Source organism: Passer montanus, unplaced genomic scaffold (assembly GCF_014805655.1).
Source record: "Passer montanus isolate IOZ18808 unplaced genomic scaffold, ASM1480565v1 scaffold174, whole genome shotgun sequence".
Taxonomy (NCBI): Eukaryota; Metazoa; Chordata; class Aves; order Passeriformes; family Passeridae; genus Passer; species Passer montanus.
The window spans coordinates 376,058-387,067 of NW_024364715.1; positions in this window are offsets into that span (position 1 = coordinate 376,058).

Here is an 11,010-nt window from a genome sequence, read left to right on the forward strand (position 1 = left end):
CTGGAAGATGATCCCAGGAGAAGCTGGGAGATGCCACATCATAAAGCGAGCCTTGTCCCTGTCCTCCCACCACCCTGGGCTCACCCAGCTGGGATTCTCAGGGCACAGGGATCCTCCTGTGAGCGGTCTTTTCTCCCTGCAGAGTTAAACCCATTTTCTCTAGGTATGTGCAGGTGTCACTAACATTACAGCACAAGCTTTCTGCCATCTGCAGTCAATTTTTCCTCCCCAGAGGCCACCCTCCTTCAGTTCTCCATCCCCTACACCTGCAGCACTCCCAGCTCCCACTGCTTTGGCCCTGGATCCTCAGGAAGCTCTGTGCTCAGAGCGGATCTCCAAGCATGGCACCAAGACCTGCAGCTGCCCTGTGGCCCTGGATAAGCTCCCACATCCTGCCCCGAGCCCCAGGGTGCCTCTCTGAGACATCCTGGGTCCTGCAGAGTGCTGTGACAACACCAGCATGGAATTTGTTCTCCTCCATCCTCGTGAAGTGCTTCTCCATCTTCATTACCTGGCTGTCCTCACCCCTGCAGCCCATGGCTGTCCTCACTCCTTCAAGCTTCGTTTGGCCCTCACCCAAATCCCACACGCTTCCTTCCTCACCCATTCCCTGCAGATTTTCCCAGAAGACACAGAACGCCTCCATCCCTGCCCAGCTCTGGAATACAAAGCAGGGCACAGGTGCTCCAGGGGAGCAGCAGAGCAGGGTCCAGCCGGGTCCTGGCAGGGCTGTGCCTCGTGTCTCAGCACTTGCAGCGGGCAGCAGCCAGGACCCTCCTGCAGCGAGCGGGGGCACCGCGGGCTCTGGGGATGCTCCGCTCACCCCGCTGCACCCGGCAGGGCGGAGACCCCTTGGCAGACCCCTCTGAAAGAGCCTGAAAGAAAAGTTCAATCCTCTGTGCCCTGCTAGTAAACTCCCATTCATGCATGACTTCTCAAATGCCTTTTGAGAGCTTTCCTTTGCTTTCTGTGCCAGCAATGACTCAGGCTTAGATGTGCATTGTCAGGCAATCCGGAGCTGGCGTCTAGCTAGGAAACACCATTCGTTCAGCAAGAGCAATATTTAAGTGCCCTCTGGTGGTAACTCCCTGCGCCTCGCTGGGATTTCCTCCTCTCCCTTCTGCCCGGGGTCTTCCCCGGGCCATCCGTGCCGGGGGCAGGACATTCCCTGCTCGCTTCCCGGCGTTTCCCATCCCCTTCCCGGCCGGTTCTGCGGCAGAGCCCCGGCGTGTCCCCTTCCCTGCCTGCTGCAGGCCGGGCCAGCCCGGAGCTGAGCTCCTGGCCTACTTTGCTGCCCACGTGTCAGCTCATCCTGCCTGGCTGAGGATGCTCGGGCACAGCAGCGCCTTCCCCACCGTCTGAGTAAAAACTGTTGGTCCCCAACATCTCAGTAAAAGCTGACCTCAGGGTGGTCCAGCTCCCCTGAGCTGCGTGAGAGCGGTGGCCAGGCAGGAGAGCAGCCCTGAAGCTGCTCCCCAGCACAGGAGGCTGCAGGGATGGTTCACCCGAGGTACCAGCCCCAGAGGTGCTGCAGAAAAATGGTTTTATAACACGGCTTTTCCTGAAACTCCTTCTGCAACTCGCTGCTCTACTTAATTGCTATAAAATACCTTGCAGTGCCACTGTATTTTCCTCAGCATCTTAGAAATACCTGCTCAGTAGCTTCAACTGCGGGGGGGAGAAAGGGAATATGACAGAAAATATCTGTCATAAAATAGCCACAGCTGGATCAAAATCCAGGCTGGACATTTCTTTAAGCATGAAACAGACATTTTAATGACGAGGTCGTGCCCTTCAGCTCCCCTGGCACATCTACAGTGACTCTTCCTGCTCTGCCCCACAAGAGGGGCAGAAAGAGGAAATGCAAAGCAAAAGTGAGGCTAAGGGGGAATATATCCCCAATCTGGGATCCTGCAGACCCTGGGCAGAGGCTGGAGGTGTGCTGGTGGGATGGAGCATCCCGGGAGCTCCCTCCTGCCCCAGGGCAGAGGGGCACAGAGGGGCACAGTGACCCACCAGCCCCCTCCCTCAGCCCCCGGTGTGGGCTGCACAGTCCCACCCCTGTGCACATCCCTCCTCTCTCACACCAATCCCTGCGGGAAATGTTCTCACCTGCCCCGCTCAGCCCCCTAGGTGGCAGTGGCCGCACTCAGGAAGGTGCAGAGCTGTCACCTGTGGGTCACTGTGGGTTGGTTTGACGGCAAAAGCAGGAGTGACCCTTCCTATCCACCTTTGCTCTGCCAGGAGCTTTCATTCTGCAGGAAGGAATTGGCTGCCTGAAAGCCTCATAAATTGGGGGCAAGGCTGACAATGCTTCATTTCTGTGTGCACTGCTGCTGGCACTCAGATGGATGCTCACATGAAATATGTCTCTGTGTGTGTCTCTGTGTGTGTTTGTGTGTGTGAAGCACCAGCCCAGGACTGTGAAATAAAGTTGCCTGAAGCTGACCTCTAATTTGTCTTTCAGCCAGCTCAACAAACTCCCTGTGTCCCACAGGAGCAGCTCAGCTCACAGCAGTTCTGAAAATTCAAAGAAGCTGTGTAGCTGTTTAAATATAGGCTAAAGCAGTTATTTAAGTACTTAGCATTCTTCTGCCCCATACAATAAATCAGCTTATTCTGCAAACTGTGCTGTTCTCACCTTGATCTTCGCTGGCTGGGCTCAGCCCTGGTGTTCACTGTCCAGGTGCTGGGGGCAGGACACCCTTGGTGCCCACGTGGTGAATGCTCCCAGTGGGACAGGAGAAATGCACATGTGTGTCCTGGCTCAACACCAAAACCAGCAAACCGAGCCACCTCCAGGGACAGCTGGCAACCTCTGCAGGTTTTCTGTCCTTTACATGGACACCCAGCAGCGCCTGCTCCTGCCCACCTTGCCCACCTGCCCCAAGCTCACCCTGGCATTTCTGTGCCCCGTGGCAGAATCACACACCTGCAGACTGCCTGCCTTGGCAGGGACCTTTGTAGGCTCTGAGCCCCACTCAGCCATGAGAGCCCCTTGACCATGACCTTGTCCAGGTGGCTTTGAATAACTCCAGGGATGGAGATTCCATAACTCCTGTGTACTTAGATCCTCCAGTGTTTCCATTTGTGCCATTGTCCCTTCTCCTGTCACTGGTAAGAGCTGTCACCGATAAGAGCTGGATCCTTCCTCTTTCCACCCCCCCTTCAGGTATTTATACACACAGGTAAGGTCCCCCTGAGCCTTCCCTTCTCCAGGCTGGACAGTCCCAGCTCTCTCATGGGATGTGTTGCAGTCCCTCCACCCACTCTGTGGCTCTCTCCACTGGACTGTCTTCAGTTTCTCCTGTCTCTCCCTGTGCTGGGAAGACCAGCACTGGACACACACTCCAGATGTGAATTTCCACATGGGGAATCAAACAGTGATGATTTTCTTGTTCTTCATGTGCCTGGAAGTGATATCCAGGATTAGCTGCTGCCATTCCAGGGATGGGGTGATGCAGACCAACCTGTAGTTCCCTGGATCCTTCTTCTTGACTTAAAGACAGGAGTGACATTTGCTTTCCTGTGGGCTTTGGGTGCTTCTCTGCCTTATCCAATGGGACTCTTACAAGCAGACCTATGAAGAGGCTGAATTCTGCTCTCACAAAGTTCAGGGCTGTGCTCTTGCTTTTCACCCTCCTTCCCTTCAGGATTCTGAATTGTACAGTCCCTGTCTCACTCATGACCTTCAGGATGAGGCACCTGACACTCCAGTCTCTCAGACAGGTGTTTCCAGCCCAAACCAGTCTAACCAGCTGTGGACCCTCCGTGTTTTCACCTCCCAAAGCCAAATGGCAGCTGTGTCCAGAATGTCACTCCGTGCTGACCAGGACTGAGCTTCCCTCGTGTCACTGAAGCTGAGGAGACCAAGCCCTGCTCCCCAAGAAGCCAGGCTGCAACCAGGGATCAGGTCTCACCCTCCTGGGAGTCCTGGGACAGACAGGGCTGATAACACCTTGGACTGACTGTCTGGCTGCTCAGGAGCACCAGGGCACAGGAAAATGGCCCGTGGGCTCTTGGCTCCCCTTGGTGCTGTGTCCTGTGGCTTTGGGGATGGTGACAGTGCAGGGGAGCGGTCACAGCGAGCAGGCAGAGTTCTGCTTCCAACAGCAGCAGCAGTATCAGCCTGGTCTCCACCTTGGAACAGCTCTGTGTTTAATTAAAATCATTAAAAACATGGCACTATGAGCAGATGAGGGCTGTTCAGAGCCCACAGGTGAGAGCTGGCTGTTGCCTGCTGCTGGCCTGGAGAGGGTGAGGAGGAGCTCTCCTCTGCCCTGCTCTGGGTGGGTGGCACAGCTGTCTCTGCGCTGGGGTGGTGATCAGGATCCCCACGGCTCTGGTTTTGCAGAGTTTCTCGTGCAGCTGCTGACCTGGGAGTGAAGCCAAGCCTGATGGATGCACACGGAGTCCCTGTGCCCGAGCCAGGCTGAGCCCCTGGGAGCTGCTGGCCTTTCCTCCTGGAGCTGGGGCGGCTGGAAAAAGAGGGGACAGAAGTCAGAAGTGTTGCTGGCACCATGTGGACTGGAGGGCTGTGGTCAGCCTCTGCCCAGGACTTGCTGACACCTGATGCTGGTGCAAGGCACAGAGATTATATCTGTGCCTATTCCTAATGCAGCTTCTTTGCCCAGTGCTTTACACTCCTGCTCCCTGCAGAGCAGTCTGTACCTTCCAGACAAAAGACAAAATAAAGCTATGGGAGACAAACAAAAGATTGACTTTTGCTTTCCAGGACCAGCAATCCAAGGGTGATGCATCTTCCTTGTTTGCTGCACTCTGCTGAGAGGTTCCCTGCAGTGAGGTTCTGCAAGCTGAGGAGGGGACACTTGTGTCACTGCCAGAGCCTCCTTCCCTGTGTGCCCTTTCTGCCCAGACTGCTGCATCACCTTGGGCTCCACGTGGCACAACTCCACTGTCCAGCATCCCTGGGGTTTGCTATGGTTTCCTCTGCTCACCCCGCAGCCCCTCCCAAAGCACCTATGCTGTCACTGCAAAAAATAATGCTGTTTTTCCTCCCTCCCTTCACTGTCAGACTGTTTTACATCAGCTACCACTTCCTCCAGTTCCATGTATTTTTTGATGTGGAGCAGTGTCTCATAAACCACTCTAAGGAGCCATTGTAATTCCAGAGAAATGCAATGCTCCTGGAAAGGAGCTTGTAAACCCACTGTTATTTTCTTCCCTAATTGCAATTTCAGTGACTCATCCCTGGTGCCACACTGCAGTGCACAGCCATTGTGTGGATTTTTACCCAATCTTGAGCAGTCACAATTCACTGCTCAAGTTTTCAGGCCACCCAAGCCATTAGGAAAATAAATGTAAACTAAAATCCTGCTGGTACAGTTGGCTGGCAGAGCAGCAGAGCCCCTTGGGACAGCAGCAGAAGGGAAAGGCATTCAGTGCTCTCCAAAGCTGCTGTGGCCAATGTGGCTGAGCTAGCGTGAGCTGCTGCCTGAACGTGTGCTGTTTGAACAAGAGCTGATTGTCTCCTTTCCCCTTTCCCATTCCCTTCTTCTCCCCAGCTCCATTCCTCAGGTCTAAAGCTCTATCTCAACTCTATTCCTTCTCCTCCTCCCCTCTATCCCACCCCCTTTCCCTTTTTCTCCCCATCCTGATCCCACTCCCCACCTTTACCCCGTCCCTTTTCCTGCCCCATCTAACCCCACCTCAGCCCCCATCACTTTCATCCCCACCCCATCCCCATCCCACTGCCCTCTTTTCACATCCTCCTCCCTATCCCTCACCCCATCCCATCCCCATTCTGTTCCTGTCTCATCCCATTCCCATCCCCTCCTACCCCTCTACTCCTGTTTGCAGTCCCCAAAGCCTTTCCCAGCCTCCCCACACCCACCCACTCTCCAGGGGAGGTTTCTGGACACATCTCCTGGGAGGATGACAGCGACAGCACTGGGCATCTCCTGCAGGAGAGGAGGGATGGCCTGGCACATGGACCAGAGCTCAGTCCTCCCATCTGCAGAGGATACAAAGCTTCCCTGGGAGCTCTTGGCCCTGGCCCTGCTCAGGCTGTGGATTCACTCTTCAGGATCACATTGGCCTGTTTGTACAAGATCCACAATCCTGCTTTTGCCAGGGCCATTCCCACCCTTTCTCCTTTCTCCCAGCTGAGGAACGAAGATGCTGACATTGGCCACGAGTTTGGCAGGAGAGCACAGGGGCTGCCCTGCTACTCCCAATGGCCAACCTCAATTCCAGGGCACCAAAGCCTTTTGTCAACCAACACAACCCCCAGGGAGGAGCTGGCTGTGTTTGCCCTCTCTGTGCCAAGGAGCTGCTGCCTGCCATGGTGCAGCTCTGCCGTCGGGCCCTGTGAGATGGCTGAGCACAGCTGAAGCATCCCTGCAGAGCAAACTGGACTGCTCTGGGCTCCCAGGCCAGGCAGCACGTCCAGGTGGGGCTGGGGAGGCTGGAGAGGAGCCTCCCCTCCCTTGGGCTTCCGTGCCCTGCTTGTCTGAAGTCCAGGCTGGTGGCCATGGCACAATGTCACCAAGAAGACAATTGTGCAGCTCAGGTTCTCACCAGGTTCAGCACCATTTGGGATGAAGTTGAGCTGAGGCCTCATTGTCACCTCCCAGGACTTAAAGGGGCTTGTAAAAAAGAAGGAGAGTGATAATTTACACAGGCACAGAGTGATGGGACATGGGGGAATGGTTTTAAACTAAGAGAGAAGAGATTTAGATTAGATATTGGGAAAAAATTCTCCCCTGTGAGGGTGGTGAAGACTGCAGAAGCTGAGGCTGCCCCATCCCTGGAAGTGTTCAAGGTTACATTGGACAGGGCTTGGAGCACCCTGCTCTAGTGGAAGGTGTTCCTGCCATGGCAGGGGAGTGGGACAAGATGGCCTTTAATGCTTCTTTCAACCCAAACCATGCCATGACTCTGCGATCCCATTTCAGTGACACATTCTCTGGCTCTGCCCCACAGTGAGCTGGAGAGATTGGAGCTTTGTGACCAAGCTGGCAAACTGTGCCAGTGTCTCTGAGGCAGCACAAGTGGGAGTAAAGGGACACCCCCGGCCAGCCTGGGCAGTGTGGCCAAACTGGGCTAACAGGACCCGGCCACAGGCTCGCCAGCCCTCCTGTGGCAGTGCTGCAGGGGCAAACACAGCTGGCAGTGCTGCAGGGGCAAGCACAGCTGGCAGTGCTGCAGGGGCTGAGGGAAGGGAACAGAGCTCACCTGGCAGAGCAATGCACAGCCACAAACCCTCCCTGGTGTTTGCACCAGACTGCAGCACAAAGGGAGCTGAGCTGTGGGTTTGGAGCACGGCAGGTGGAGAAGAGGGAGCCCTGCCCCACCAAAGGCTGCAGAACAGCTGTGAGCAGAGCTGCAGGCAGCTGCAGCACGGCAGGACGGGCTGCAGGAGCGATCCAGGCCCCTGAATATTCACAGCTGTGTCATTAGGGGGTGCCAGTGCATCGCTGCAGAGCTGGCCTGGCCCCTCACCTGTCCCAGCAGGGCACAGGGCGTCCTGAGGCTGTGGGATGCTGTCAGGATTGCACAATCCAAATTCCTTCTTGGGAAGTTTAAGCTCCAGAGCCTGCCCAGCTGTGAAGCCACAGGATTGGAGCAGCAGATGCAAAGCTCAGCTGCTGCTGAGAATACATCCTAGGCTGATTTCAGCCTTCACCTCCCTCCATCATCTTTCTGTGGCAGGAGGTTTTCCCAGGGCTGTGTGACAGCACAGCAATGCTGTTCCCACCAGAAAAGGGAATTCAAGCACAGAAGCTGCTGAGCCAAATCCCTCCAGCACAGCCAAGGCTGAAATTACCTGGGTCCTGCTGCTGGGAGGTGGAAAGCCAGAGCTGGAAACAAACCCAAACACCTACAAATACAGAGGTGAGCTTTTCCTGTGCCCTCAAGCTACTAAATTGCTGCTGAGGCATCTGGAGATGAGGTCAGTGTGCAGCAGTGGGGGCTGGCTGGGCAGGGGCTGGCACAGCCCTTGTACACAAGGAGAGATGCCCACATGCTGTCCCATGGGATTTCCAGCTCAGGAATGGGATTCACAGCTCCAAGGGAAGGGCCCTGCCAGTGGCCAGGGTGCAATTCCACAAGGGTCTGATTTCAGCAGGTCCCGTGGGGCAGGGCTGGCTGTGGGGCAGTGCCAGCAGAGGGGCTGTAGCAGTTCGTGTGGGTGTCCTGTGGGGTTTGGGATTGCTTGAGTCCAAATCCCTTGGCTAATGTTACAGGGAGCTTCCAGCATCAGTCACAGGGCTCGAGGCAGTTCACTCATGCAGTTTGGAGCCCTGGGACAGAGGAGGATTGCTCTCCAGGTGTGGCCATGCCCAGCTCTTCCAGGACCAGGGCCAAACCCCTGGATCATTCCAGCAAAACCCTGAACAAAATCAAGGTCCGAAGAGAGCTGCTGTTGAACAGCCTCACATGCCCCTGCAGACCTGGGGGTGTCCCAGGGAAACCCAGCTCAGAATTTGCTCTGAGTGTGTTGAGAGGTGGGACTTTGGGTCATTGTTCTTCTCCTTTCCTTTCCTTTCCTTTCCTTTCCCTCCCAGTGTGGGCCATCCCAGACAGATGAATTTGAGGAGGGAGGGAGATATTTCTGTCTTGCATGGCATTGATCTAAGGCTTAATTATTTAAGATCTTGCAAAACACTTGGCATTCTTGGGATAAAATGCTTTGTAGGAAGCACAAGGCACTGTTATGAAAGCATTGATGTTTTTGCCTCCTCTCTCCTTTGTGGGAGCCAAGGGCTCCTGGTACCACAGGACACCTGCAGCTGTCTGCTCTAAAGGGTCACAGAATCACAGAATGGCTTGGGTTGGAGAGAGAACTTGAAAATCATCCCAGGTTGCTCTAAGCCCCATGCAACCTGGCCTTGGGCACTGCCAGGGATCCAGGGGTAGCCACAGCTTCTCTGGGCACCCTGTGCCAGGGCCTGTCCACCCTCCCAGCAAAGAATATTTTCCTAATACCTAATCTAAACCTAAGCCCTCTGACTCTGAACCCACTCCCCCTTGTCCTGTCACTACATGCTCTTGTAAATAGTCTTGCCCCATCTTTCCTGTAAGTTCCTGTGAAGGTGGTGATTTGCCTACTGGCAGCAAAGACTGCAAACACTAAGATATAATTCCCTCTGTCTCATCTGTCCCCTTTCCCAGCCATCAAGCAGGTCAAACCCCTGCTGAGGCCTCACCCTGCACCCCCTCCCCTGCCTGGCTGCCTGTGGAGCACTGCACCCACGTGGGCACGTGCCATCCTCCACCCCACTCTGCAGTGGCCACCCCAAGCACTGATGCAGTGGAATATCCCTTTGGCCAGCTGGGATCACCTGTCCTGCCCGTGTCTCCTCCCCACTCACCTGGCTTCCTTGGCACAAGCAGCAGGAGAAGCAGCACAGGCCTTGGCTCTGTGCAAGCTCTGCTCAGCAATAACAAAAACATCTCTATATCATCAAGGCTGTGTTCAGCACAAATACAAAACACAGCACACTGGGAAGAAAATAACTCTACTCCAGCCAAACCCAGCACATTCCACCCCATATTCCATACCCTTTACACCATTCCAGGTCCCACACGATTCAGTAGAACTTCAATAGCCACCACCCCCCTTCCCATTCTTTGATCTAACACACAGATATCATTCCCTTAGTCTATGGACCACTCTGGAAAATGTTTATAAAGCATCAGCAAAATGCCTGTTAATTCATTTAGTCCATGGCTTTGAGCTCCATCTGTTCTGGTGGTGACTCAGGACAGCAGAGGTGCTGGGTAGGGGGAGTTACTGGGCACCAAAGGCAGCTCAGGTCAGGTCACTGCTGCCTTGCCACTGCTTCTTGGGAGGCTTCTCCTGCTTTGGGTTGAATGGTGCCTGTTTTAGTAATTCCTGAAACACACAACTCAAATCATGGCTTACAACAATTTCCAGATCCATTGCAACTTCCATCCCTGGTCCTGTTGGGCCAGGTTTCCTGACTTATCATTGCACTGAACTCCTGCCTTTGTCCCCAGCCTGGCTTCCCCAAGGGGCTCCTGCCAGAGTGCCCATTAGTGAGGTCACATCCCAGTCCTCCTCAGGCAGCAGGGCACAGCTGCCCCTCCGTGGGCTGCCCCTGCTGCAGCCTGGGCTCTGAGCCACAGGACACAGCCCTCCCTGCATTTCTCCAGCGTGGGTCCTCCCCAGGGGCTGCAGCTCCTCACCAGCTGCTCCAGCCTGGATCTCCCCAGGGGTCACAGCTCTGCAGCAAACCTGCTGCAGCTCAGCCCCACGGGATTGTTCTCCTTCAGGCACCCCCTGCCAGGGCACGGGCTGCTCCACGGCCTGCAGTGGATGTGTGCTCCCTGCTGGGCCCATGCACACATCCCAGCCCCTCCAGCTCAGGTCCACGCTGCAGCTCCAGCCTGGCCAGCACAGACACAGAGCACTGCCCTGGCCAGCTGCCAGCCCAGGCCCATGCTGTGGCTGCTATCAAAGTGTTCCCAGGCATGATCCAGTGGGGTGATAAGCACTAGAGCAGCAGTGAAAGCAAAAAGCAGCCACTAATGAGCACTAGGCTCTAATATACAGTCAGGGAAGTGACCCCCATGGCAAGCACAGGAGCCAGCTGAACAGCACCAGCAGCTATAAATCCAGTGGAGCACATCCCAGTTCTGCCAGCCACACCGGAGTGCAGGGAGCATCCGTGGGTTTGAGATTCATCCCAAGCCTCTCTCAGCCTGGTACAGCAGGAGGAGAGTGATGGCTCCAGCCTCCCCTGCACAGGCACCTTGGTAAGGGGGTCCTTGAGCCTTGGACCTTGCCAGGTGATCTGCTCTCTTTCCATTCATGTTCAGCCTGCCTCTTGACAATGTTTTGCTTTCCCACACCCAAATGTAACAGCCTTCCTATCTTACCTACCAGCATAAATCTCACTTTACTGAGTGGGAGTGAGAGATAAGCACGAAGCAGGCAAAGATCAAAGGACACTGAGTGTAAGGAAGAGCAGAAACCCAAGCGTTCAGAACGACCTGCTCCAAAGCCCTGGGACCTTGGAG